Below are 27,903 nucleotides of genomic sequence, written 5' to 3'. Positions count from 1 at the left end.
AATAACAAATATTTTTTGCGAATATCGCAACTTCGAGAATTTGCGAATATTTCGAATATAGTGCTATATATTCTCTATATCGAATATTCGTGAATTTTAAACATCTGAAAACATGATCCCTCACTGCTTCTTGCTTGTGGGCCAATGAGTCATTGGCCCACAAGCAAATTAAGCTGGAAGGAATCATTTTTTCATATTGAAAAAATTTTTACGAATATTCTAAATAACAAATATATTCGCTATATTGCTATATATTCATTTTTTTAGAATATTCGTCATATTCTAGAACAAGAATATATAGCAATTTAGCGAATATTCGTAAAATGCAAACATAGAGCAATTTAGCTAATATAGTGCTATAATCTTTTTTTTAAAAGTCTTAATTTTTTTTAAATCTGAAGTTCAGAAGAGAAAAAAAGTTACAACTATTAGACAAAGAAGATTATGCCACTATTTTAGCTAAATTGATCAATTCTACATGAGTTTTTTTGAATATTCGCTATATTGCAAGAAGCAGGGTGGAATCAATCTTGTTATTCGAATTCCCGATTTTTAGCTGAAAATCGGGAATGTTATTATTGATCGCGTGAGGACGCGATCTTATGAGTGACGTAATCGCGTCACGTGTCATGTCCCCTGGTTTCGGTTTTGCTACCAGTGGAGTTTGGCAGTCTGCCTGTATTAAAATCAGCGATCGAAAATAGGGCGAATTCGATTTAAAAAAGAAGAAGTTATTCTCACTGTAAGTAATATTGTATTACAGCACTGTATTATATTTCATATTGCATGCATGGCAGAACAATATTTAGCAACACTTAATCTACTTCTAAATTATGTATATGTAGTTTGAGTGTTGCTAAATATTCGTGCGAATAAGAACTACATTAATACAATTTTTTTTCAACATTTTTTTCCTCCACTGCCCCCCCCCCATAGTAGATACTACTGATTGGTGCACTGAGTATTCTTGTTACTTCGCAGCACTATGTCAGTAGCATGTATGTATGTACAACAGATAAATATCTATCACATGCACATAGCACGTCCATTTTCTTGCCATGCAATATATACCACACACTATATACCATACACACAATATATATAGATTAAAATTTATGTCTGTAAGCTTTTTTTGTCGGACCAAAAGTATTTGCTGGTTCATTTAGCGTTACCCAGAGTGCACCACGGGGAGGCAAACCAGCAGTACACCCAATATCGAACCGTCACTTAACTAGACAAGTACATCGCAGCTTAGGCTAAGTTCACATTAGCGTTAAGCCTTTCCGTTCTCCTACTCCATTATAGGGGCAGGAAAAACAGAAAGGATGGATTCAGCACATAACTGAGCCGAACGGAGCCTACGGACCCCATAGACCCCCATAGACTATAATAGGGTCCGTTAGCTTTCCGCCCAGAGGAAGATTTTTGAAGCAGAGATAAAAATCCTGCATGCACGACTTTTGTCTCCGCTCCAAAATCATCTTCTGAGCGTAAACCTAACGGACCCCATTATAGTCTACGTTCGGCTCAGTTATGTGCCGAATCCATCCTTTCCGTTTTTCCTGCCCCTATAATGGAGTAGGAGAACGGAAAGGCTGAACGCTGATGTGAACGAAGCCCTTGCTGGCCAATATCTGATTGCTCAGACCTCACATACATATAATCACAATACAATCCGATCTTATATCGGTAACTTTAAATCTAATATTTCCCCTTTAAAGACATAACTACTTTTTCCTTTTTTGTAGTGGTTATTTTTTTTAATATTTGTATAATAAAAAAAAAATATTTGATTATATGCTTTCAGCTTTATCCTTCAGCGCTTTCTGGATCGGGGATACCCTTGGACCCGGAAAAGGGTTGAAAAAGAGGCCATTGTACGGTCTGTCCGGGCGGAATTAAAATTAAAAAGCGGCATATGGCAAGACCCCAAGGCCATTCAAAAAAAATATTGCGACCTCAAACGCCTACACCAGATCGGGTCGAAGATTATAGTAGGAGATTATACCCAGGTACAATGCTTACATGAAGTTTGTATCTCTCTCTACAACACTCAGTAATGTATATATTCAGTTATGCTGCTAATTCGTACAGATGTATTATTTCTTAACTCATAACATAATCTTGAAACAAAAGCCATTTTATGAAATATCTTAACGTATTTAATTGCATTAAGTTTACATAACACGTCTCATAAAGCATGTGTGTTAACTCTACTACATCCGTATTTTATCCCTTTTCAAATGATTACTTAATACCTGGTGTGACATGTACGAAATCTTCCAGTTACATCATACATCTCTACCTCGCTGAGATTGTATATACACTGCTCAAAAAAATAAAGGGAACACAAAAATAATACATCCTAGATCTGAATTAATTAAATATTCTTCTGAAATACTTTGTTCTTTACATAGTTGAATGTTCTGACAACAAAATCACACAAAAATAAAAAAATGGAAATCAAATTTTTCAACCCGTGGAGGTCTGGATTTGGAGTCACACTCAAAATTAAAGTGGAAAAACACACTACAGGCTGATCCAACTTTGATGTAATGTCCTTAAAACAAGTCAAAATGAGGCTCAGTAGTGTGTGTGGCCTCCACGTGCCTGTATGACCTCCCTACAACACCTGTGCATGCTCCTGATGAGGTGGTGGACAGTCTCCTGAGGGATCTCCTCCCAGACCTGGACTAAAGCATCTGCCAACTCCTGGACAGTCTGTGGTGCAACGTGACATTGGTGGATAGAGCGAGACATGATGTCCCAGATGTGCTCAATTGGATTCCTTCGTCTTGCAGGAACTGCTGACACACTCCAGCCACATGAGGTCTAGCATTGTCTTGCATTAGGAGGAACCCAGGGCCAACCGCACCAGCATATGGTCTCACAAGGGGTCTGAGGATCTCATCTCGGTACCTAATGGCAGTCAGGCTACCTCTGGCGAGCACATGGAGGGCTGTGCGGCTCTCCAAAGAAATGCCACCCCACACCATTACTGACCCAATGCCAAACTGGTCATGCTGGAGGATGTTGCAGGCAGCAGAACGTTCTCCACGGCGTCTCCAGACTCTGTCACGTCTGTCACATGTGCTCAGTGTGAACCTGCTTTCATCTGTGAAGAGCACAGGGCGCCATTGGCAAATTTGCCAATCTTGGTGTTCTCTGGCAAATGCCAAACATCCTGCACAGTGTTGGGCTGTAAGCACAACCCCCACCTGTGGACGTCGGGCCCTCATATCACCCTCATGGAGTCTGTTTCTGACCGTTTGAGCAGACACATGCACATTTGTGGCCTGCTGGAGGTCATTTTGCAGGGCTCTGGCAGTGCTCCTCCTGTTCTTCCTTGTACAAAGGCGGAGGTAGAAGTCCTGCTGCTGGGTTGTTGCCCTCCTAAGGCCTCCTCCACGTCTCCTGATGTACTGGCCTGTCTCCTTGTAGCGCCTCCATGCTCTGGACACTACGCTGACAGACACAGCAAACCTTCTTGCCACAGCTCGCATTGATGTGCCATCCTGGATAAGCTGCACTACCTGAGCCACTTGTGTGGGTTGTAGACTCCGTCACATGCTACCACTAAAGTGAAAGCACCGCCAGCATTCAAAAGTGACCAAAACATCAGCCAGGAAGCATAGGAACTGAGAAGTGGTCTGTGGTCACCACCTGCAGAACCTCTCCTTTATTGGGGGTGTCTTGCTAATTGCCTATAATTTCCACCTGTTGTCTATCCCATTTGCACAACAGCATGTGAAATTGATTGTCACTCAGTGTTGCTTCCTAAGTGGACAGTTTGATTTCATAGAAGTGTGATTGACTTGGAGTTACATTGTGTTGTTTAGGTGTTCCCTTTATTTTTTTGATGCAGTGTATATTGTTATACACACAGCGTGGTACTGATGTATGATGTCACCGGATGATTTCATATGTTTCACAAGCACAAATATATATAGGTATTTTTTTTTATATCTACATAAATTGCAAACATCATTCAGTATTCCAGTCAAAGTCTCCGACCATTACATACATCCCCCACAAAATTTGCATGGGGTTCAATATACAGGGTGGGCCATTTATATGGATACACCTTAATAAAATGGGAATGGTTGGTGATATTAACTTCCTGTTTGTGGCACATTAGTATATGTGAGGGGGGAAACTTTTCAAGATGGGTGGTGACCATGGCGGCCATTTTGAAGTCGGCCATTTTGAATCCAACTTTTGTTTTTTCAATAGGAAGAGGGTCATGTGACACATCAAACTTATTGGGAATTTCACAAGAAAAACAATGGTGAGCTTGGTTTTAACATAACTTTATTCTTTCATTAGTTATTTACAAGTTTCTGACCACTTATAAAATGTGTTCAATGTGCTTCCCATTGTGTTGGATTGTCAATGCAACCCTCTTCTCCCACTCTTTACACACTGATAGCAACACCGCAGGAGAAATGCTAGCACAGGCTTCCAGTATCCGTAGTTTCAGGTGCTGCACATCTCGTATCTTCACAGCATAGACAATTGCCTTCAGATGACCCCAAAGATAAAAGTCTAAGGGGGTCAGATCGGGAGACCTTGGGGGCCATTCAACTGGGCTACGACGACCAATCCACTTTCCAGGAAACTGTTCATCTAGGAATTCTCTGACCTGACACCCATAATGTGGTGGTGCACCATCTTGCTGGAAAAACTCAGGGAACGTGCCAGCTTCAGTGCATAAAGAGGGAAACACATCATCATTTAGCAATTTTGCATATCCAGTGACCCCCTTAGACTTTTATCTTTGGGGTCATCTGAAGGCAATTGTCTATTCTGTGAAGATACGAGATGTGCAGCACCTGAAAGTACGGATACTGGAAGCCTGTGCTAGAATTTCTCCTGCGGTGTTGCTATCAGTGTGTGAAGAGTGGGAGAAGAGGGTTGCATTGACAATCCAACACAATGGGCAGCACATTGAACACATTTTATAAGTGGTCAGAAACTTGTAAATAACTCATGAAAGAATAAAGTTACGTTAAAACCAAGCACACCATTGTTTTTCTTGTGAAATTCCCAATAAGTTTGATGTCACATGACCCTCTTCCTATTGAAAAAACAAAAGTAGGATTCAAAATGGCTGACTTCAAAATGGCCGCCATGGTCACCACCCATCTTGAAAAGTTTCCCCCCTCACATATACTAATGTTCCACAAACAGGAAGTTAATATCACAAACCATTCCCATTTTATTTAGGTGTATCCATATAAATGGCCCACCCTGTATATTTGTACATAGAAAAAAAGATGTATGTGTGTATGTTCTGCAAAAACTCAAAAACGCAACTATCGATTTCAACTAAACTTGGTATACACATTCCTTGCTACCTGGAAAGAAAAATTTTGCGGTGGTCTCGGCTCTCTACAACGTACCGTTCCCGAGAGATTCCCAAAAAAAGACCTGTATTATCCAATACAAGCCTGCCAGCCTTTCACTTAAAGAGGACCTTTCACCGATTATTACCCTATGAACTAACTATACAGACATGTGGAGCGGCACCCGGGGATCTCACTGCACTTACTATTATCCCTGGGGGCCGCTCCGTTCTCCTGCTATGCCCTCCGGTATTTCCGCTCACTAAGTTATAGTAGGCAGAGATTCCAGTCACTAAGTTATGGTAGGCGGAGTCTGCCCTTGTTCTGCTCTAGCGCTGGCCAATCGCAGCGCAGAGCTCACAGCCTGGGAGGTTATTTTCTCCCAGGCTGTGAGCTCTGCAATGCGATTGGCCAGCGCTACAGAAGAACAAGGGCAGACTCCGCCTACCATAACTTAGGGAACGGAGGTACCGGAGGGCATAGCAGGAGAACGGAGCGGCGCCCGGGGATAATAGTAAGTGCAATGAGATCCCCGGGCGCCGCTCTACATGTCTGTATAGTTAGCTCATAGTGTAATAATCGGTGAAAGGTCCTCTTTAAGTCCTTACTGCCAAATGACGGGCGCTGTGGAGTTCACAGTTAAAGGGGCAGTCACCGTGAAAGTCACTGTTAAAGGGCCGTTCACCGTGAAAATCACTGTTAAAGGGGCGGTCACCGTCAAAGTCACAGTTAAAGGGGAGACTTTAAGCTTCCTTCTAATTATAACGTTACTGTGACAACTTAATCAACAGGGAGGGAGGGCGGGTTGGCAGCAGATCTTCAAAATGCGGCTTGGCAGACAGTCTAACGCTGGCAGCCACAAAAAATTATATACCCAACATAACACCATACAATAACCCCTTATCTAATTTCCGAACTATTGTTTGGTTTCCCTAAATGTCAATTACCCAGTCACAATATCCTATATGGCATCTTCCTAACAAATCCCATGTTACCTCATCTTACCTTGTAACTTAGACTAGTACCCATCTATAACACTTTTTTTTACCAACAAAATGAGGCAAATCCACTATTGGTATAATTTGAAATCCCATGCAGATTCCTCCATATAGCAATTTCTTGGTCTTAACCTTTGTTATGATTTATGAGTTGTTTGTATAAATTCTTAACATTGTGTCATTATTACAGGTCAACCCGTTCCCTCGGTCCACCACCACAAAAAAAAAAAAAAAGACAGAGGAGGTGCCCATGGAGGAGGAGTGTGAGGAGCAGGAGGAGGGAGAAAATGTGGAGGCCACTTCCCCCCAAGATGTTGGCGAGACAGACAAAGGCGACAGAGGAGGAGGCCGGACCTTCCCAGCCACTAGATTCTGCCCCCCCAGCTACAGAAGAGGAGGAAGAGGTGGTCTACACCACCCACCGGGAGGATAAATATGTGCACACATTACTATAATTTGGTATGCATAACATATTCACAAGCATCCCACGATCCCCCCCCACCACCCTGCATCTCTGGAGCTGTAATGCACATGTGTAATGAATCTGAAAAATAGCAGCCCTTAGTTAACATGGCTGCCTGTTTAGCTGAGCTGCATTTGCACCCCGGTTCACAAATGTTTATGCCTGGGGGCAGGGTGTCTGTTGGTCCATAATAGACTGTCCCTCTGTGTCAAGTCACGTCCCGCTGAGTCCTACTCTTAATGGCCGGCCGTGAAGTGGTTAAAAGTGGCAACAATGAGGGGACAACAGAAACTAGTGTAATAAGAAAATAAAATAAAAAATGCGACATACTCTGTAAACTACCGAAAAACTATTAACTAACCAAATAAACAACATTATACTCTATCCGAACTATCACGAAGAAAACCAAAATTGAATTAACGTAAATATCTATTCTTGTCTTTTCTTGTATTTAGATGTAAATAGGCAGTGTTTAAACACATACTACACACAATGCACTAATTGTCTTGTAAGTAAACCTTATTGAAATAATATTTTTTATTTAGTTTTTTTTCCCAGTAGTAAACAAGTGCATAAAGCACTTAGAAGACACCAAAAATAATTTATTAATAAAGTGGTGGAACTAAAAAACCTGCAGCATCGCGTCAATATGAAGGTGCGGGAAATGGAGGAAAAGCACCTTCTCCAATTGCAAAAAATGGACCAAATATTATTGTAGCTACAAAAGTTGCCCTAGAGGCTTGTTTTCTTATTTTTGTTCTAAATAAATTTTTTCAGTTTGATAACGTGTGCTTTCGTTCTTTTTTTATGTAATGTTACGGTGTAATTTTATAAGTTTGTTGTAAGGCCCCTTTATTCCAGGGTCAGGACAGACAGCAGTACAGACAGCATTAGGTACATGGTAACACTGTAGTATACGGCCCACACATAATTCAGCAGTGTCAGGACCTACAACAGCAATTATTGGTAACGGTGGAGTATAAGGCCTACATAACTCAGCAGTCTCAGGACCTACAACAGCAAGTATTGGTAACGGTGGAGTATAAGGCCCACACATAAGGCATCAGGGTCAGGACAGACTTCATCATCAGCAGCAGGTAGATGTTAAGGGTCCAGTATAAGGGCTACATAGTATAAGGCTACACATAGCTCGGCCTAACTCAGCACGACAGCCAGCAGCATGTGCGAAGTGTGCAGCAGAAATTTGTTCCCAGGAATGTGCCCCTACCAGACCAGGACAACACCAAAAATAAACCAGGACACCTCTGACAGCATCATGTTGTAAGTGTGCAGCAGGAATGGGCTAACATGAAAAAAATTACACTGACTTTCAAAATTTTTTGTTTCAATAAATAATAATTTTTTTAAACAACAAGAAAAAGAAGTACAAAATTAGCTACACACAACACAACGCGTTCCTCCGACTGCTAGAACTTTCAAGATTGGGCACATCAAGTCTGTGGCAGATAAATATTTTTAATAACATTTTAACAATAACAATTTACAACATTTTAACAATAACTGTCCTTTCTGGCTTATTTTTTAAAATTTTTTATGGAAAGCAACTACCATATTTTTTGCCCTATAAGACGCACCGGCCCATAAGACGCACCTAGGTTTTTGGGGAGGAAAATAAGAAAAAAAATATTTTTAACCAAAAGGTGTGCTGTGTGTTTGCTGGGTTTGGAACTAATGGTGGTCTGTGGATGGCACTATTACTGGGGATCTGTGGATGACTGACACTGTTATGGGGGGGATCTGTGGATGACGGACACTGTTATGGGGGGATCTGTGGATGACGGACACTGTTATGGGGGGGATCTGTGGATGACGGACACTGTTATGGGGGGGATCTGTGGATGACGGACACTGTTATGGGGGGGGATCTGTGGATGACGGACACTGTTATGGGGGGGATCTGTGGATGACGGACACTGTTATGGGGGGGATCTGTGGATGACGGACACTGTTTTGGGGGGGATCTGTGGATGACGGACACTGTTATGGGGGGGATCTGTGGATGACGGACACTGTTATGGGGGGATCTGTGGATGACGGACACTGTTATGGGGGGATCTGTGGATGATGGACACTGTTATGGGGGGATCTGTGGATGACGGACACTTATGGGGGGGATCTGTGGATGACGGACACTTATGGGGGGGATCTGTGGATGACGGACACTGTTATGGGGGGATCTGTGGATGACGGGCACTGTTATGGGGGGGATCTGTGGCTGGCACTGTTACAGGGGGGGATCTGTGGCTGGCACTGTTACAGGGGGGGATCTGCGGATGGCACTGTTATGGGCTGGGGAGATCTGTGGGTGGCACTGTTATATATGTGCCATCCACAGACCCCCCAGCCCATAACAGTGCCATCCACAGACCCCCCCAGCCCATAACTGTGCCATCCACAGATTGCCCCCAGCCCATAACAGTGACATCCACAGACCCCCCCAGCCCATAACTGTGCCATCCACAGTTCGCCCCCGCCTCCTTCCCCCCCCCCCGCTGCCGCCAGTATACAAATATAAGATGTTATATTCATTTATTGGTTATTAAACATGCCCCCTCAGTCCTATTACTACCTTACATCCTAATCGCTTCTGTAGAATTCAGGCAGCCCAAGCCGGGCGGCCGGCACGTCTCTCACTGACGTCACTTGCCTGCGCCGCCGGCTTCATTCAGGCACATGACAAGAGTTACGCTGCCGCCCGCCTGGCCTGCCTGAATTCTACAGATGCGATTAGGATGTAAGGTAGTAATAGGACTGAGGGGGCATGTTTAATAACCAATAAATGAATATGACATCTTATATTAGTATACCGGAGCGGCGGGGCGGGGCTATACTACACTGACTGCACCGCCCCGCCGCTATTGCCAGCCCCGAGATCCTCCTCCCAGTCCCTCCCCGAGTCCCCGCTGGCTCCTACATCGCAGTCTTGCGATGTAAAACGGCAAGCATTCGCCCCATAAGACGCAGGGGCATTTCTCCCCCATTTTGGGGGAAGAAAAAGTGCGTCTTATGGGGCGAAAAATACGGTATATCTTTCATTATTTGACTGTTCTTCTTATCCATCCTCCGAACCTTCTTTCGAAAAAAAATAAAAAATAAATTCGAAATCACAATTTCGATTATTGCACCCATATTCGAAAAAACTAATATATAGCAATATAGCAAATATATTCGTTATTTAGATTATTATTTTTTTTTTTTCAAAAGTGTACTGTTAATCAACTTCAGCATACTCCTCCCCGACAAGTGTCCCTTTGGGTTAGAAAATACCATTGGATCGGAGTTTTCCCTGATATCGTGAAAACTTAGATCCGATGGTATATTCTAACCCACACGCGTTCCCATGGTGACGGGGACGCTTGTCAGGGAGGAGTATGCCAGAGTGGAATAACAGTACACATTGAAAAAAAAGACGAATATTCTAAATAACGAATATATTCGCTATATTGCTATAACTTTGTTTTTTAGAATATTCGTCATATTCTAAAACAAGTATAGGCGCGGTAGACGCCGCATTTGTGTGAGGGGAGGCGCCAGCACCACTACAAAAGGTGGGAGCAGGGAGCTCCCGGGTGACGTGGTCTTCAGCTTCAGCTCAGCTGACGTCCCTTCCAGGATTCTCCTGCTCCCATTCTTGCTCCGGCGTCGGCGTGGATACGCGATCCCCCGATACTTCCTCCGGTGGGTAAGTATAGGGCGTGCAGCCGAAGCGAGGGGCCGTACATCGGTACACACGGAGGGTAAGTGGGGCGGGGGGGCGGCACGGCGCTGACACCAGCCAGACATGTTCACACTCACCAGCGGCAGCCGGATCACTGGCACGCACGCCCGATCCTTGCGCCGCATCCACCCGCCTCCTCACATGTGTTCTTTCCACAGGTTGTCGCTAGTGGCAGTCCGGCATCCCTCACTATAGCTGCGCTTACTGTGGGGTGTTACAGGTATTGTCTGGGGATGTTAGGGCCGTAGCACTGCAATTCTGGTATTTGATCATAAAGTACATCTTCCTTTACAGGGCGCCAGTCTCAGTAAAAAATTGAGAAAAAAAAAAAAAAAAAAGGGGGGAGTATCTGCCTGTGGGGGAGGGGGGGGGGGAGAGGAAAGAGGAAATATGGGCGAAGGTGACATTATCCTGCTGCATGATAGGTCGTGTAGGGGAAATATTCATAGGGGGCAGTACGGTCCGGGTATTTGCAACAATCAGCTGCGCCCCCCCATCGCTGGGGCGCCAGTCGCGCATCACCATGTATTGTCAGGCTCACGTGTCTGTCGGTCCCCTCTGTGTACCCAAATACGCTTGGCGCACGCGGGGCGCGTGTTGCAGTTGGCTCAAGCACGCATGCTGGGTCAAGTGATGGTAAACGTGGATCAGCGGTCAATGTTTTAAAAACGATCCGTGACGTGTAGCGCTCTGGGGCGAAGGGGGTTGGGCTCCAATGGTCAAATGATCGTGGTTAGGATGGTTACCTTTAAAGCTACATCCTTGTGTCTGCATTTACTTTTGTCCTATACGCCATTCACTACTAGAGCAGCGTTCGCTGTTGCATTACATTAATACTCTGCTCACTTCAGATTGCATTCATACGGCTGCTCCATACCATGCTCCGCATATTCACTCAGAGCTGTGCCCAAACTATGTTCTAGGCTCCACTCACATCCAGAGCTGCATTCACTAACTTGTTCTTACATCATGTGGTATACTCTGTTTCCACTTAAAGCTGCATTTCTTTCATTACTTCATAAGGGTTACTCCGTATTCTTACTAGGGCTATCAGCGCACTGCTCTGATACTGCTCTTCCAATAAACATAGCTGCTCTTTTCAGGCTTACGTTTCTTTCCTCGGTGGTTTGTTACATTCCTTAGGCCTACCTTTTTCGGTGTGTTCTTTAAATCCTGGTTGGCATTCACTCAGACTGGTCTTCTTTACTTCTGGTTCGTATTCACTCAGATTGATCCCCCGCCCCAGTTAACCAAATAGCTCCCTAGCGGATAGTGGGCCAATAGGAGTAAGTTCCTACTATGTTTTCACAGCTGTTCATTTTGATTGTCATGACAAGGGTCTTTTCTTAGCGAAATGCATGCCTCTGGCTCTTGGTTTCTCCCATCTGTTCAATTTTGCGGTCGGTTAATGTTTCGTTTATGCAAGTGGTTCGGATCACTAATGTCATGCATTTTCCATTAGGTCTGGCTCACGTTTTAAATTACTTATCATCACGGTAAAGTCATCCAGGTCAGTCTCTTGGCTTCAGGGGGCCTCGTGGCTTAGGGGGCCCGATGACCGTTCGTTAGGGGCACATATATGCGAGTCCCCAAGTCATATTGGAGCTGCATAAGTGGTCATAAATAAAAATAAAAAAATAAATAAAAATGAAAATATAATTAAAAATCCGCCTTTAGTCTCTCACACATGACTTCTCCGTTGTAGTGTTACACATATGGCTCCACCATTAGAGTCTCCCACGCATGGCTTCTCCGTTTTCAGGTTACACATATGACTCCGCCATGAGTCTCACGCTTGGCTCCGCCATTAGTCTCTCACGCATGGCTCTCCGGTTAGTTTCACACACATGACTCCGCCAGTAGAGCCTCCCACGCATGGATTCGCCATTAGTTTCTCACCATGGCTTCTTCGGGTTTTTGGTTACACATATGACACCGCCATTAGTCTCTCGCACGGCTTCCCCGTTTTAGGTTTACACATATGACTCCGGCATTAGTCTCTCACACATGGCTTAGCCATTAGTCTCTCACGTATGGCTTCTCCATTTTAGGTTTACACACATGACTCCGCCATCAGAGCCTCTCACGCACGGCTTCTCCGTTTAGGTTTACACATATGACTTCGCCACTAGTCTCTCACGAACGGCTTCTCCGTTTTAATGGTACACATATGACTCCGCCATTAGAGTCTCTCACGCATGGCCCCTCCATTCGAGTCTCTCACGTATGGCTTCTCCCCTTTTAGTGTCACATATGACTCCGCCATTAGAGTCTCTCACGCATGGCCCCGCCATTAGAGTCTCTCACGTTTGGCTTTCCCCTTTTAGTGGTACATATGACTCCGCCATTAGAGTCTCTCACGCATGGCTCCGCCATTAGAGTCTCTCACGTATGGCTTTCCCCTTTTAGTGGTACATATGACTCTGCCATTAGAGTCTCTCACGCGTGGCTTAGCCATTAGAGTCTCTCACGCATGGCTTCCCCCCTGTTAGTGTTACATATGACTCCGCCATTAGAGTCTCTCACGCATGGCTTAGCCATTAGAGTCTCTCACGCATGGCTTCGCCCCTTTTAGTGTTACATATGACTCCGCCATTAGAGTCTCTCACGCATGGCTTAGCCATTAGAGTCTCTCACGCATGGCTTCCCCCCTTTTAGTGTTACATATGACTCCGCCATTAGAGTCTCTCACGCATGGCTTAGCCATCTGAGTCTCTCACGCATGGCTTCCCCCCTTTAGTGTTACATATGGCTTAGCCTTTAGAGTCTCTCACGCATGGCTTAGCCATTAGAGTCTCTCACGCATGGCTTCTCCATTTTAGTGTTACACGTATGACTCCGCCATTAGTCTCTCAAGCATGGCTTCTCCGTTTTAGTGTTACACATATGACTCCGCCATTAGTCTCACGCATGGCTTCTCCGGTTTAGTTTACACATATGACTCCGCCATTAGTCTCGCACGCTTGGCTTCTCCTTTTCAGTGTTACACATGTCTCCGCCATTAGAGTCTCTCACGCATGGCTCCGCCATTAGAGTCTCTCACGTATGGCTTCTCCGTTCAAATTTTACACACAACAACGCCATTCGAGGCCGGCTGCGCAGTCCCACAACAAGTAAGTCCCATGTCTTTTCTGCCTTCAGACCCACTCGCATGGCTCGGCAATCTGTGGCTCGTAAAACAAATTTCTCGTGGTGGCTCGCACGTGTGACTCGTGCCATCAGAGTCTCACGCACGTTATTGTTTTCCCTGACTGTTATTTTCTAGGTTGTTGGGTTTCATTGTTTTCTTTATTAGCAGTCATCCCAAGCCTGCCTTTGCGGACATCATCTTCTCCCAGGCATGCTTACTTCAGCTACAAACTCGGGCTGAGGGTGTTGGTGTCCGGCCGAAGTCCTGAGTATCGGTCCATCTTCCAGTAGAAGGTACAGTAATAAGGCGCAGCTTACGAAGTCTGTCATGTCTTCTGACACGACTAGTCCTATCATGACTACAGGCGCAGCATACACAGTTCATCACGACCTTAAGCATTTTCTGTCACAACTGCAGGCATCGTGTACGTTCTGCCCTCATTACAGGCAACATTAGCTCGTTAATCAAATAGCCATGTATTCCGGTGGATGGTTCCCCAGGCCTGGTGGGTTACACATTTCACTTAAATTACTACTACAGTAAGACGGCAGACACCATGTTCTGACTCATGGGCCCTTAATAGGAAGTGTGGCCTGGGGAATAAGTAGAGGTAAAGTATTTTGCCACCAGGAACAGTGGGTGCCCGATCAGGGCCCTGGGCGGATGGTTGGAATTCATCTAGGCCCTACCAACAGATTCACCATTATTTGTTTCAGTCTGCAGCTCTCAGGATTCAGACCTTCTCGTAATATGGTCATACGTTAGTCAACATAGGAGTAAATCGTTTCTGGTTACTGGCCACTCTTTCAATTACATCGCATTAACCATCTCCAAGAATGAGGTGGCGGTTCACATGACAAAGAGGTAAGGTAGATGGTAGTCAATGTGATATATACAGTATATTCCGCACCTCCATCGTGAAAGGTCTTTTCCGTTCAAAATCGGGTGTCGTAACGGTATGTATATATTTATTCCAAACAAGGGCTGCTCTTTTTGGCCCCTTAGGGCTGCCATACCGCGGCAGTCATGGCGTGATTCTACTGCTTGCCATGGATGGGTGTAGATAGGTTGGGTTCACCTTTCTGAAGGCCTGTCCGACCACAGGTATCATGCAAATATATTGCTGCATTTGTGGGAGGGGAGGCGGATTACAGGGCTAATTTCACGCACCTGTGGGCCCAGGCTGGCTGACCGCTGGGCTGATTATACGTACCTGTGGGCCCAGGCTGGCTGATTACTAGGCTATTCATAGGCACCTGTGGGCCCAGGCTGACGATGATTCAGCTGATCTCCCCTACTAGCGCTTGGCTCCGTTCCCCTCAGCATTCAGGTCTTCCTAGAGCACGTCCGGAGCCTCCTCTCCAAGGTAAATGTAAACCCGCAATCAATCGCGGGGCATTCCTTTAGGACGGGCGCGGTTTCCGCAGCTTCAAAATATAGCACCCTGGTGCACGTCGTAGAGAGACTAGGTCGGTGGCGGTCTTCTTGCTATACCGGGTACATTCCCAATCCACGCTCCGAAATGTCTTGCGCTTTTCAGAAGGTAGTACTGTAAGTCCGTAACATGAGTCCTTTGTACCATCCGTGTCTCACGCGTCATTTTTGGCCCCTTTAGGCTTTCCTTACACAAGCAGTTCCGCCACACCCCCACTGCTAAGGTTAGGGCTCATCATCTGCTAGCCGATCCGATCACAAGTATAGGCGCGGTAGACGCCGCATTTGTGTGAGGGGAGGCGCCAGCACCACTACAAAAGGTGGGAGCAGGGAGCTCCCGGGTGACGCGATCTTCAGCTTCAGCTCACCCTCCCACCCACAGCCCTCAACTCACACATCCTCCTTCCAAGGTGGCCCCCTTTAGGCTTTCCTTACACAAGCAGTTCCGCCACACCCCCACTGCTAAGGTTAGGGCTCATCATCTGCTAGCCGATCCGATCACAAGAATATATAGCAAAATAGTGAATATTCGTAAAATGCACATACCATTAGCAAACAAATAGGAAAGTTGCCTTATACAGTTAAAAATCGCAATACGCGTATAATTAAATTGCATATTAATCGCGATAAATAGAATAATGACAAATATTCGATTTAGATAAATATTAGACGAATATTCAATCGAATATTCGCGAAATATCGCAAAATCGAATATGGCACCTCCCGCTCATCACTATAAGAAAATACACTATAAAAATCCAAAATAAAAGAATGTACTATTTTAGTGGTTACAACAGAAACCGACCTGCTAAGACAGTTGTCTATGCAAAAATCCCTCCAATCAAGAATCTGTCTCGCATGCCAATCGAGAATAGGGTTATGTTTGTATAACCACGGTAAACCTAGCACCAAAGGAGCAGGCAGACCCTCCAGCACAAAACATTAAATAGATTGTTGATGGGAATTTCCACCTTTAGGCGAAGGTCCTGCACCATTTGTGACAAATACTTTTGTGAGAGTGGAGCAGAATCAATCGCAAACACCAAAATATTTTTGTCTAATGCGCCTGTTGTCAAACAATGCATACGAACGAATTGGCCATCCACTAGGTTAACCCCTGCCCCACTGTCAATAAATACTTTAATTCCCACAGTTTTGGAGCCTAGCTCCACCTTGGTATGCAGGAGAAATCGGGTACTACCGGTAAATAACAAAAGTACATTCTCAGATTCCCCACGCACACCATCAAGAGTGAGGACTAAACACATTAGTTTTTTTTTCCCTTTTTCACCTTGACGTTTAACATAAGGACATACGTTAACAAAATGTCCCCCTTTACCACAGAAAAAGCAGAGTCTTTTCTTAACCCTAAAGTTTTTATTACCAGGCCCAGGAGTGACTTCCCTCAACTGCATTGGCTCATCATCACACATGAGCTCAAGTGCCTCCCACCCCAAAATATCAGGCCGCCTCCCCATATGATTGTGCGTCCCGATCGAGAGGAACCTTAGATCTCTCCCTCAGGCGTCTATCAATACGTACAGCCAGAGACATGGCTGCCTCCAATGACTGTGGATATTCGTGAAATGCCAATGCGTCCTTCAGGTTCTCGGATAACCCTTGACAGAATTGACTACAGAGGGCTGGGTCATTCCACTCAGTATCAGTTGCCCATCTCCTAAATTCAGAGCAATAGGACTCAGCAGAACGCTCTCCCTGCCGTAAACCGCGCAACTATCGTAGATAAGTCTCAGAGTTCTGAAAAATTCATCTACCGACCGGAGGGATTGTATTCTGGTCGGCAAAGAAAAAGCCCAAGATTGAGCGTCACCTTTCAGTAACAAAATAATAATCCCCACTCTTTGACTCTCGTCCCCAGAAGAGTTAGGACGTAGTCTAAAATATAGTAAAATATAGCCTCCCTGAACCGAACAAAGTTGTCACTTCCCCCGGAAAACCTATTCGGTAGAGCGACCTTAGGTTCCGGGCAGGCCTGGTTCCCACTGCTGAAAGCCACCGCCTGTGGTCTCTGAAACTGTGAGACAGCCGTGAGGAGGTCAGCCACCTCCAAAGACAGTTCCTGCATACGATTGACCAGTGCAGAAACAGTATCCATCGCTGCACTGACACAAACAAAATTCCTTTTTTTTGGGCGGTTGATAATGTCCCAGGTAATGGGGAGAAGAAAATACCAGATAACACACAGAAGGAAATAGACCGGAGTCTAGGCCTCAAAGCTAAGGAAGAGGGATGGTGACCTCCTAGGAATCCCTATATTTGATCTAGAAGTTACATGCACAGTCTGATACTGTCCAATCAGTGCTGCTATCAGGGCCGGCGCTACCATAAGGCAGACCAAGCGGCTGCCTTAGGGCGCACCCTGGGAGAGGGTGGAAAACCGAACCTTCTTCTTTTTTTAATTTTTATAACTTACTTGTGAGTTGCGCCGCCCATCCCAGCCTGCTTGCGACGTGCGGCCCTGGCCCTAACTCACAGAGCGGCATGGGCCCGGCAGCACGGCAACACGGTCACGGGGTCAGGCCAGTGGGGTGTGAGTGACGCAGTGGTGGCAGGCGGCAGCAGGGACTGGAGCTGACTGTGTCTGTGAGCCTGACTCACACACAGCCAGATTGCTGTAGCAGCAGGACAGGTAGGTAGGTGATCACTGATGAGCGCACTAGCGCCAGAGTGCATGGCAACAATCATAAATGGAGGGGGAAGGGGGTGGTGACCGTGACATGATGGGAGGGGGGACAATGTCTGTAGTCTGTGACATGGGGATGGGGCCAGGGCTGGCCGGGGGGGGATGATGTGCCATGAAGGGGATGAAATGTGACACAATAGGGGGTAATGATGTGATCATGATGTGACACAAAGTGGATAATGTGACATGGTTTGGAGGGGGAGAAATGTGACATGGATGGAGGGGGAGAAATGTGACATGGATGGAGGGGGAGAAATGTGACATGGAGAGCTGATGTGACATAGGTGATTTGACGTAAAGGGGGAAAAATGTGACATTGAGGCCTTGAGGGGGAGAAATGTGACATGGAGGGGGAGAAAGTTGACATGGGGGGAGAAATGTGAAATGGGGGTGATGTGACAGAGGGGATTATGTAAAAAGGAGGGGGAGAAATGTGACATGGAGGGGGAGAAATGTGACATGGGGGGCTGATGGCTGACATGGGGGCATGATGGCTTACATGGGGGCATGATGGCTTACATGGGGGCATGATGGCTTATATGGGGGGATGATGGATGGGGGCTGATGGCTGACATGGGGGGCTAATGGCTGACATGGGGGGCTATGGCTGACATGGGGGGTTAATGGCTGACATGGGGGGCTAATGGCTGACATGGGGGGCTAATGGCTGACATGGGAGCTAATGGCTGACATGGGGGCATGATGGCTGACATGGGGGCATTATGGCTGACATGGAGGTCTGATGTCTTACATGGGGGTCTGATTTGGGGCATTGGGGGTGTGATATGAGGTCTGATTAACATTGGGGTCTGATTGCTGGTCTGACCTGAGGTGTAATGGAAAATATTTTTTTCTTATTATCCTCCTCTAAAACCTAGGTGCATCTTAGAGGGCGAAAAATACAGTCCTCAAGCCAGGGATTGTCTGAAGCAGAGAGAAGATACCAAGACCACACAGTAGAGAAGCCAGCTGCTACAGACGGGACCAGGGCCAGGTGAGCTGCGAGGGGGGGCAAAATGTAGCTTCAATTGTGTTGGCAAAAATCCTTGCACCGGCCCTGGCTGCTATTGTCAGTGTACAGGGACACACCCTCTACTGATAACACCCATCTGAACCTTCATTGCAAATTGCTAACAATGTATTCATAACTTCTGGCAGGAATAGTAAAGGAATGGCACAACACTGGATCATAAGAATAGATGCTCTCAAATTGGCATTACACTGAAAATGCAAGTAGTTACAGTACTAAAACAGACGGGTCATAAGAATAGATTGTCAGGAGAGGTTACTGTTCTTCTTTAAGCTGGCCATATCTTAAGGGTTTCAGGTGGCCATTCTCTTGTGGACTTCTTATCCATCGGGATGCCATGAGTTAAAACAACAAATCACCTCTTTTCATCTACAACAGCTGTCAACAACCGAAAAAAAATCCAATATGGACAACTGTCAGATAATGTTTGACATTTGTAACACTTCTTGCATTCTAAAAGTGTGTTGCTACTTGCTAGAAAATGGTCTAAATCTGCCTTTTTGGCTGTCTTTTCGGCATACTGTTATGCTGTTCAAGATTGGCGAAGAGGAGAAGAGCCGCAAAATGTGCCAAGAAGCTCTTCAACTAAATATTGCCAACAGTGCCTTTAAACCAAATGGATTTGCTTATCTATAAAAATGGATAGCAAATCTATTTTTAAATAACCATAACTGTAAACTGCCTGTATTAACAGGAAAAAATAAGTATTATGTGAAAGAAATATTTAGCTGCATAGATTTTCCCAGTTAAACATTAATCTTATCAGTGATAAGTTCAATTCCCTAAAATGACAACATCTCTTTTAAAACTGATTATAAGAAGGCTATTTTTATGTTTCTGTGCTTCTGAGATCCAATTAAATTAGCAATTACCAATGAATTAAAGGCTTCAGTGATAAATGTTGTAATATTTTCTTGTTGTAAGAGTTAAAGCCCATTTATATTTATGTACCCCATCAGCTCTGGCTGCACTTATAAATACTCCTTTCACATTTACACAGGGAAGCCTGAATGTTTAAGATGTATGGATACCAAAATGACTATTTTAAAACCACACAAGAGTGCCTTTCGAATATGTTTACATTGGTAGCAGGGAAATTAATTAAATCAAACCTCAGTTTGACACACAAAAGGTGCAAAAGTGATTTAGACAGCAGGTTGGCCTAAAATGTCAGGTTCCACTCAATTTCAAGTAAATCGCCAGTCTATGCTGTGCACAAAGAACTAACTTATTCTCCTATTAGCATAATTTCCTGTAATGAACAAACATAACTTTAGATCAAATTTCCCCAAATCACCATTATGTACTTTGCTGTTGCTTATTTTTCTAATAAATGATTCCAGTTTGTCAAGTGACAAAGGGATTTTTCAATTACTGCAGCTAAAAGAAAAATAAGCAAACTAATAATTTAAATATCTAAACATTTACACACACAAACACACACACAAGTTTCCTGCGGAAAAGAGAAAAATAAAACACATTAAAAATGAAACAAATGTAATTTGCACATAAACTATATTTTAAGGGATATTTAGTATATTATGGGATAGGACATGTATGTTTCATATATAAATGAGAATACTCTTCCAAAATAATTAAATGGGAAAAAAATAAGAAATTTGGACTATAAATCCCAATTTCCTTATAAACTTTGCTTGGCTAGATCAAGCCACAACCTTCCAAAAAAAGACTAGGAAAAGGACAGACTTTCTTGTCATCTGGATGCCGTAAATAAAGTAAATTGATGTTCTCCAGATAGATTTTTTTACTCTCTTTTTGGCACAACAATCTGTAATTAGAAAACGTGAAGGTTTTCATTTGTGGATCCAGCAAAAGGAAGGAAGCATTTTGTATGTGGATTCATAGACAGACCAAACTGTGAAAACAGTAAAGAGAGAAAACATATGTTGCCTTGGTTTAAGCTCAGTTATTTAAATGTTCTGTGATGTAATTTACGCTGTAAGTTTAAAACCACTTTAAAGCCAACCTGTAAATATTATCCAAGGAGATTAAAAAAGTGAATTTTGAATTAGATTTTTTTCTTTTTAGTTTTATATGACTTTATTAAAAGAAATCCAGAGAAAAAAAAGCAGACTGGTTTAAAAGCCCCATTTATACAAGAAGGCAAATAACGCGAGTTTGTGAGCATTTGCGTGTTTGATTTCAAGTGTGTTTGTAAGTGTGTGACTTTAGATTAGATGACTTGAGATTCAGGGACTTTAGGAGGGGATTACAGTAAGTTATATACTTAGCACTGCACTATATTATATTTTTCTCTTTGTTCTGTAATCCCCATGTATGTGTTCCATTATTGACAGCACAGTCCAGTGCACATCGTATCTAATGTATGCAGTCCTGGAACAGCAGTTTGAAGGTGCATATATTTGTTCAAAATTTTAGCAAATTGCCCATTTGGAATCGCAAATCGATTATCTAAATGGGCGAGTTTCAACACTGAGAGGCATTGACAATTTGAAAAAGAGTTTGCTGCTCACAGAGCAAGCACTCTTTGCGGTAGATGGGGGGAGGGTGGTAGCGAGGAGGCTAAGGAAAGTGAGGTTGCTAGCTGGGTCACAGTTAGAAATCGGGGTAGAGTGCCAGGGAGGCTTGCCCTGATCTGACACACCCCAAAAAGTTTGCAAGGTCGGCAGATGAGGGGGATGTCAGTTCAAAAAGAGCACAGCTGCAGCCGGACACTTCTTCTGCCAGTCAGGGGAATGTCGGCTTCAGTAAGCAGAGGACCAGGAGAGCAGGGCAGGCCAGACAGGTGCTGGTAGTGGGAGACTCAATTATTAGGGGTACACATAGGGAGATCTGTCACAAAGACCCGGATCGTCAAACAGTAAGTTGTCTTCCTGGCGCTCGAGTTCGACACATCACGGATCGGGTTGACAGATTACTGGGAGGGGCTGGAGAAGATCCAGCGGTCATGGTCCATATTGGAACCAATGACAAAGTTAGAGGTAGGTGGAGCGTCATTAAAAAAGATTTTTGGGATTTAGGGCAAGGACCTCAAAGGTAGTATTTTCCGAAATACTGCCTATACCACAAGAAAGGCAGTGGGAGATTAGGGAGGTAAACAAATGGCTCAAGAACTGGTGTAGGAAGGAGGGGTTTGGGTTCCTAGAGAACTGGGCCGACTTCTCTCTCGGCTACAGGCTCTATCGTAGGGATTGGCTGCACCTCAATGGGGAAGAGGCAGCTGTGTTGGGCGAGAAGATAGATAGAAAGTTGGAGGAGTGTTTAAACTAGGGACTGGGGGGAGGGTAATTACGTTATAGGAGGTGAAGATAGTGCAGATAGCGTGCAGATATAGACCGGCGGCAAGATAATGGGACTGGGAGAGGAATGGATGGTGGGACCAGAACAGTTCAGAAGGAAAAATGTAGGGCCAGAAGCCTGACTAATAAAACTGGGGAACTGGAATTAGTGATGTGTGAGGAAGACTATGACATAGTTGGAATACCTGACACATGGATGGATGATAGCTATGACTGGGCAGTTAATGTACAGGGTTACAGTCTGCTTAGAAAGGATCGCCTAAACCGAAGAGGGGGAGGGGTCTGCCTTTATGTAAAATCCTGTCTAAAGCCCATAGTTCGAGAAGATATAAGTGAGGGACATGAACATGTGGAGTCACTGTGGGTAGAAATACATGGAATCAAAAACAATAATAAATTATTAATAGGAGTTTATTATAAACCACCTAATATACCAGAGTCCACAGAAAATCTGCTACTAAACGAGATAGATGAGGCAGCAAATCATAATGAGGTTGTTATTATGGGGGACTTCAACTACCCAGATATAGACTGGGAAACTGAAACCTCTACATCTCATAAAGGAAACAGGTTCTTGGCAATAACCAAAGACAATTACCTTTCCCAACTGGTTCAGGACCCGACTAGAGGGACGGCCATACTAGACTTAGTATTAGCCAATATACCTGACAGAACAACAGATTTGCAGGTTGGGGGACACCTGGGAAATAGTGACCATAAAGTAATAACCTTCCAATTATCATTCAAAGAGTGTTTCTTCAGGGAGGAACAAAAATACCAAACTTCAAAAAAGCTAAATTTAGCCAACTAAGAGAGGCCATAGGCCTAACTAACTGGGACAAAGTCCTCAAAAATAAAAAATACAGCCACAAAATTGGATATTTTTAAAAGCATGCTAAAATCTATTTGTGAGAGGTACATACCTTATGGGAATAAAAGGTTAAGGAACAAGAAGAAACCAATGTGGATAAATAGAACTGTAAACAAGGCAATAAATGACAAAAAGAAAGCATTTAAATCACTCAAACAGTCAGGTTGTGAGACAGCACTGAAAAACTATAAGGAAAAAAATAGAATATGTAAAAAACAAATAAAAGCAGCCAAACTAGAGACCGAGAGATTAATTGCCAAAGAGAGTAAGGCCTATTGCACACGACCGTATGGCTTTTTCAGTGTTTTGCGGTCCGTTTTTCACGGATCCGTTGTTCCGTTTTTTGTTTCCGTTTCTGTTCCGTTTTTCCGTATGGCATATACAGTATACAGTAATTACATAGATAAAATTGGGCTGGGCATAACATTTTCAATAGATGGTTCAGCAAAAAACGAAACGGAAACGGAAGACATACGGATGCATTTCCGTATGTGTTCCATTTTTTTTGCGGACCCATTGACTTGAATGGAGCCACGGAACGTGATTCGCGGGAAATAATAGGACATGTTCTATGTTGGAACGGAAAAACGGAAATACGGAAACGGAATGCATACGGAGTACATTCCGTTTTTTTGCGGAACCATTGAAATGAATGGTTCCGTATACAGACCATATACGGAACGCAAAAAACAGCCAGTAAATGGAAAAAAAAAACGGCCGTGTGCAGGAGGCCTAAAACTAACCCTAAAATGTTCTTCAATTATATAAATGGTAAAAAGAATAAATCTGAAGGTGTTGGCCCTTTACAGAGTGATGAGGGGGGAGTTGCAGAGAGCGATGAGGAGAAAGCAAATCTATTAAATATATTTTTCTCCACTGTATTCACTGAAGAAAATAAACGGTCAGATAAAATGCAGAATGTAAAACTAAATTCCCCATTAAAAGTGCCCTGTCTGACCCAATAAGAAGTACAGAGTGGCAGATGAGGCTTAAAACTTACAAATGTAAGGTTATGCACATGGGTAGGGATAATACAAGTCATCCATACATACTCATGGTAAAAATTGTAAAAAACTGGGTAACACTGATATGGAAAAGGATCTAGGAATTTTAGTGAACAGCAAACTAAGCTGCAAAAAACTGTGTCAGGCAGCTGCTGCCAAGGCCAATAAGATAATGGGTTGCATCTAGAGTTGAGCGAACACCTGGATGTTCGGGTTCGACGAGTTCGGCCGAACTTTCGAAAAATGTTCGGGTTCGGGATCCGAACTCGACCCGAACTTCATCCCGAACCCGAACCCCATAGAAGTCAATGGGGACCCGAACTTTTGGGCACTAAAAAGGCTGTAAAACACACCCGGAAAGGGCTAGAGGGCTGCAAAAGGCAGCAAAATGTAGTTAAATCCCCTGCAAACAAATGTAGATAGGGAAATGATGAGTTAACATAAAATAAATAAAAATTAAACAATATTAATTGGAGTGAGGTCCCACAGCAGAGAACCAGGCATCATATCACCCACCACAGGAGTAGGCCACCATTTAGTTACTTTGACCCCTACACCCAGACGGAGGAGAGAGGTTACACAGCAGAGAATCAGGCATTTAGATCACCCACCACAGGAGTAGGCCACCATTGAATCAGACCCCGGCAACCATGTCAGATGGCACAAGCATAAGCTTTATATCAATCAGCACAGGAGAAGGCGACTTTGACAGACTTTGACCCCTACACCCGGACGGAGGAGAGAGGTTTCAAAGCAGAGAATCAGGCATTTAGATCACCCACCACAGGAGTAGGCCCCAATTTAATGGGACCCCGGCAACCATGTCAGATGGCACAACCATCAGCTTCATATCAATCAGCACAGGAGAAGGCGACTTTGAAAGACTTTGACCCCTACACCCAGACGAAGGAGAGAGGTTTCACAGCAGAGAATCAGGCATTTAGATCACCCACCACAGGAGTAGGCCCCCATTGAATCAGACCCTGGCAACCATGTCAGATGGCACAACCATCAGCTTTATATCAATCAGCACAGGAGAAGGCGACTTTGAAAGACTTTGACCCCTACACCCAGATGGAGGAGAGAGGTTTCACAGCAGAGAATCAGGCATCATATCAACCACCACAGGAGAAGCCACCATTTAGTTACTTTGACCCCTGCACCCAGGAAGAGGAGAGAGGCACCACAGCACATATTCTGGCATCATATCAGCCACCACAGGAGAAGCCACCATTGAGTTACTTTGACCCCCGCACCCAGGAAGAGGAGAGAGGCACCACAGCACATATTCTGGCATCATATCAGCCACCACAGGAGAAGCCACCATTGAGTTACTTTGACCCCCGCACCCAGGAAGAGGAGAGAGGCACCACAGCACATATTCTGGCATCATATCAGCCACCACAGGAGAAGCCACCATTGAGTTACTTTGACCCCTGCACCCAGGAAGAGGAGAGAGGCCCCACAGCACATATTCTGGCATCATATCAGCCACCACAGGAGAAGCCACCATTTAGTTACTTTGACCCCTTCACCCAAACAGAGGAGAGAGGTTCCACATCAGAGAATCAGGCATCATATCAACCACCACAGGAGTAGGCCACAATTTAATGGGACCCCGGCAACCATGTCAGATGGCACAACCATCAGCTTCATATCAATCAGCACAGGAGAAGGCGACTTTGAAAGACTTTGACCCCTACACCCAGACGGAGGAGAGAGGTTTCACAGCAGAGAATCAGGCATTTAGATCACCCACCACAGGAGTAGGCCCCCATTGAATCAGACCCTGGCAACCATGTCAGATGGCACAACCATCAGCTTTATATCAATCAGCACAGGAGAAGCCACCATTGAGTTACTTTGACCCCTGCACCCAGGAAGAGGAGAGAGGCCCCACAGCACATATTCTGGCATCATATCAGCCACCACAGGAGAAGCCACCATTGAGTTACTTTGACCCCCGCACCCAGGAAGAGGAGAGAGGCACCACAGCACATATTCAGGCATCATATCACACACCACAGGAGAAGGCCTCTTTCAGTGATTTAGGCCTTTGGGCCCAGACAGAGGAGAGAGGCACCACAGCACATATTCTGGCATCATATCAGCCACCACAGGAGAAGCCACCATTGAGTTACTTTGACCCCTGCACCCAGGAAGAGGAGAGAGGCCCCACAGCACATATTCTGGCATCATATCAGCCACCACAGGAGAAGCCACCATTTAGTTACTTTGACCCCTGCACCCAGGAAGAGGAGAGAGGCACCACAGCACATATTCTGGCATCATATCAGCCACCACAGGAGTAGGCCACAATTTAGTTTATTTGACCCCTGCACCCAGGAAGAGGAGAGAGGCCCCACAGCACATATTCTGGCATCATATCACACACCACAGGAGAAGGCCTCTTTCAGTGATTTAGGCCTTTGGACCCAGACAGAGGAGAGAGGTCAGAGATTAGCTTCATATCCCCCAGCACAGCAGAAGACCGCTTTATTTGACTTAGGCCTCAGCACCCAGACAGAAGACAGAGGTAGCATGGCAGAGGTTATGGCTTCATGTCACCCGTTAGTTTAACCGGCCACTTTCATCTGGTTAGGCCCCGGCGCCCAGACAGAGAAGAGTTTCATTCAACTGTGGGTTTCATAAAATTTGTATCAAATAAAGAAGTGGCCCGTAGCACAACAAGACATGTTTTAGGCAGTTAATAAGGACTACTCTGCACAAGGGAGGGACAGGTCCTGTGGGATCCATGCCTGGTTCATCTTTATGAAGGTCAGCTTGTTCACGTTGGCTGTGGACAGGCGGCTGCGCTTGTCAGTAATGACGCCCCCTGCCGTGCTGAATACGCGTTCAGATAAAACGCTGGCCGCCGGGCAGGAAAGCACCTCCAAGGCATAACATGCTAACTCTGGCCACGTGGACAATTTCGAAACCCAGTAGTTGAATGGGGCCGAACCATCCGTCAGGATGTGGAGGGGTGTGCAGACATACTGTTCAACCATGTTAGTGAAATGCTGCCTCCTGCTAACACGTTCCGTTTCAGGTGTCGGTGCAGATAGCTGTGGCGTGGAGACAAAACTTTTCCACATTTCTGCCATGCTAACCCTGCCCTCAGATGAGCTGGCCGTGACACAGCTGCGTTGGCGACCTCTTGCCACTCCTCTGCCTTCACCTTCCACCTGTTCCCCTGTGACATGTGGGAATGCTCTCAAGAGCGCCTCTATCAGCGTGCGCTTGTACTCGCGCATCTTACGGTCGCGCTCCAGTTCAGGAATTAAAGTGGGCACATTGTCTTTATACCGGGGATCCAGCAGGGTGGCCACCCAGTAGTCTGCACACGTTAAAACGTGGGCAACTCTGCTGTCGTTGCGCAGGCATTGGAGCATATATTCGCTCATGTGGGCCAGGCTACCCATGGGTAAGGACAAGCTGTCCTCTGTGGGAGGCGTATCGTCATCGTCCACCGTATCCCCCCAGCCACGCACCAGTGATGGGCCTGGGCTGCCACCCCGCTGTGAACTTGCGTCATCCTCGTCCACCTCCTCCTCCTCATCCTCCTCGTCCTCCAGTACAGTGCCTTGGCTGGCGACTTGTGAACCTGTCCTCTGCTGCTTAAACAAACCTCCCTCTGAGCCACTTCGAACAGACTGGCCCGAAAGTGTTAGAAACGAGCCCTCATCCTCCTCCACCTGGGCCACCTCCTCTAACATCATTGCCCTAAGTGTTTTCTCAAGGAGACATAGAAGTGGTATTGTAACGCTGATAACAGTGTCATCGCCACTGGCCATGTTGGTGGAGTACTCGAAACAGCGCAGCAGGGCACACAGGTCTCGCATGGAGGCCCAATCATTGGTGGTGAAGTGGTGCTGTTCGGCAGTACGACTGACGCGAGCGTGCT

This window comes from Bufo bufo, chromosome 3 (assembly GCF_905171765.1).
Source record: "Bufo bufo chromosome 3, aBufBuf1.1, whole genome shotgun sequence".
In the NCBI taxonomy this organism is placed as follows: Eukaryota; Metazoa; Chordata; class Amphibia; order Anura; family Bufonidae; genus Bufo; species Bufo bufo.
Note: the sequence above shows the minus strand (reverse complement) of the source record.